Genomic DNA, 3,415 nt, shown 5'->3' on the forward strand with positions numbered 1-3,415 from the left:
ACCTATTCATTTTGACGGGGGGACAAATGCAATATGTGTTCCATCAATCACACCAATTATGTTGGGGATATGTCCCATTGCATAGAAGTCGTCCTTCACTGTGGCCAAATCTTCCACCTGGGGAAATACAATGTAGCTGCACGTGTTTATTCAGAGCAGACAACACTCTTGTCAGCACAATTGAGAACATTGGCTGTGACATTCCTGCTGCCAAGCCCACTGTCACTTGGAAAGAACCAGTTGCCAGGAAATGGAGCACTGAGAGTACTTGCACAAGAGGGGGGATCCCAGTCAGGTGACAGATAGCAGATATCAGGTCAGGCTCCAATAGGGCACACAGCTCTGTGGTTGTGGCCCTGTCAAGTCTATAGGAGAGGATAACGTGCCTGTCCTCCAGTGTTGCCAAGTCCACCAGGGGTCTGTACACGGGGGTATGTCTCCATCTCCTATTCATCCGCAGAGGTAGCAATCTAAGGGACAAAAGAGTGAGGAGCCTGTCACAAACTGAACAATAGGGATACAACAATACGATGCATGCTGTCAAATTGTAATGGGTCAGTGAGAATTGTCCTGTATGTTCTTTCTATTGAAACAGTTACGCAGTAATTATCCAGGGCCTTCCCCCCCTGACATGGCGTCCACCTGTCCTGTGTGGAGGGACAGGTGAAAGTGAGGTAATTCCGCTGACCCTGTACGTCATTGCGTGAGGTGGTCAGGAACCACTGTGCAACTCTTCATTGGTTAACATTGGGCCCTATGGAGTACATTGGCCAATGGTGATGTACGCCGGCGTTGACGGTATGCACCGCCATTTTCTATCTGATTCCTCACTTGCTACCTGACCTTCAACAGGAGAGGACCTACACTGCATGTGCTGCTGTGACCTGTGCCTTGAACCTACCATGGCCCGTGTGACTGGGGAAGGGCCCCTGCCTTCACTTCAGCGGAGTTGGAGAGACTTGTGGATAGGGTCCTACCCCAGTATGGACTGCTGTATGGGCCGCCAGAACGACAGGTGAGTACACTGTTGGCACGATGCATGTGGCATGAATGCATGGAGTGGTGTGTGAAGGCCTCGTGCAAGGGGGGTGGTTGGATGTCCCCTGGGCGGTGTACAGGTTGTGTGCTGGTCCATGTGTGTGTAAATGGTGATGTGAAGGGGCATGATGGGCCATAATAGTAACAGGCAGGACTGTCTGACTAATACTATTTTCCTGTGTGTATTCCCTTTGCAGGTCAGCGCCCATCAAAAGAAGGGTATATGGCATGCCATTGCCAAGGAGGTGCGAACTCTGGGAGTCTATCGCAGGCAGAGCACCCACTGTCGGAAACGGTGGGATGACCTGAGATGCTGGGCACAGAAGATGGCGGAGGCCCAGCTGGGAATGGCCTCCCAACATCTAACCCTCACCCCCCTGATGGCCCGCATACTGGCGTTGGCCTTTCCTGAGCTGGATGGGCGCTTGAGGGCATCACAGCAGCCACAAGGGGGTGAGTACAGTGCCCATCATTACAACTTACACATGGTACAGTGGTATCCGGGTGGGGGATGTGTGTCATTGGGTGCCCCTAGGCCAGGCCTGACATTGCAGCATAGGTCCCCTGGTGGCAAGGGTCCTCCTGCTACCTAGTTTATAGGCATCCACTACTGGTCAAGGCTGCATGGGTCCCAGGTGTGCTGGATTTGCTGGTGTGTGCCCCTCCACATGCCTTTGTGGCTAGCAATATCACTGGTAGTCAAATGCATAGTGCATAGGCCTGTACCCTGTGTGTGAGTGTGCTGTGAACGCCAACGGTGGTGTTGGTGCAGCCATTGACCAAGTGTATCCTTTGTCTCTCCCCCCCTTTTTGTTTTGTCACCCTGTCCTTATGTGCATTAGCATCATCTGGCGGAGGAGCAGAGGCACTGGTGACGGAGGGAGCTGCATCCCACAGGACTCTGGAGGCGAAGTTCACCGACAGTGAAGGCACCAGTGTGACAGAGGGCGAGAAGAGCACCACGGTGGATACTGGACGGGATAGTTCTGACACAGATACCTCCTCCGACGGAGCTCCCTGGTGGTGGCGGACACCTCTGTGACCACCCCAGTGACAGGTACAGCCGCCACCCCTGTACCAGTACCACCCTTCCAGCAGCCCCTCAGCGAGTTGCCCGTGCCCGCTCACCCAGGAGGGTGGGCATCTCCTTTGCCCCAGGCACCTCAGGCCCTGCCCCAGTGAGCCCTCCTGCCCTGAGTGAGGAAGCTATTTACCTCCTGAGATCCAATTCTGTAGGGCAGTCAACCCTTGTGAATGCCATCCAGGAGCTGGCAGCCCGGATGCAACAAACTAATGCATTTCTGGAGGGCATTCACACTGGCTTGGTGGCCCAACAGCGATCGATCCAGGCTCTGGCCTCCTCTCGGATGGCAGCCATTGTCCTTGTTTCCACCCTCCAACTTCCTCTTCCCAATCCCATTCACCTCAACCCCAACCTATCCCAAGCAGACAGGCAGACGAGCATGCACACAAGAAAACACACAAGAGTGGCACAGGCAAACACAAGCACAACACATCATCCCACAGGCACTCACACAAACACCATCCAGATGCAGACATACCAACATCCACAATTTCCACTGTCTCCCCCTCCTCCTCCTCCAATTCCCTCCCAGTTCCGTCTACACTCACACTTGCATGCACTACATCCTCATCCACTACCAGCATCACCACCACACCTAGCACAACACACACCTCACTGGCAGACACCTCCACAACAACCATGCACACATCCCCTGTGTCCTCTCCCACTGGGTCTGCCCCCCCTAAAGTATACACATGCAAGCATTCTGACACCCAACAGCAATCTACTTCACAACAGCATCCAGCCCATGCACCTGCACCTACAATCAGCAGACAGACACCTCCTACAACCACTCCCTCTTCCTCCACTCCCAAACCTCGCCCTCTTCCCGCCCCAACATTCCTAAAAAGCTTTTCCTATCCACCATTGACCTCTTATCTACCTCCCCCCCATTCTGCACATCTGGCCAGGGTGGCAAAAACCCAGCCAAGCACCTCAGCCACCCAGCCACGGGCCCAGTAGTCACCACAAGCACTAGTGGTGGGAAAGGGTCCAGAGCAGAACATGTCCTGAGGGTGAAGTAGCCTGCAACAGGCAGCCTCAAGGGTAAGGAACCTGCCCCAGCTGCTGCCAGCAAGACCAAGGAGCCTGCACCAGCTGCTGCCAGCTAGACCAAGGAGCATGCCCCAGCTGCTGCAAGCAAGATCAAGGAGTCTGCCCTAGCTGCTGCCAGGAAGACTAAGGAGCCTGCCCCAGCTGCTGCCAGGATGACCAAGGAGCCAGCACCAGCAGGCAGGAAGGGCAAGGGGCCTGGGGCAGGGACTCTGACGGAGCCCCCACCACCAACCATGG

The sequence above is a fragment of the Pleurodeles waltl genome, chromosome 6 (assembly GCF_031143425.1).
Source record: "Pleurodeles waltl isolate 20211129_DDA chromosome 6, aPleWal1.hap1.20221129, whole genome shotgun sequence".
NCBI lineage: Eukaryota > Metazoa > Chordata > Amphibia > Caudata > Salamandridae > Pleurodeles > Pleurodeles waltl.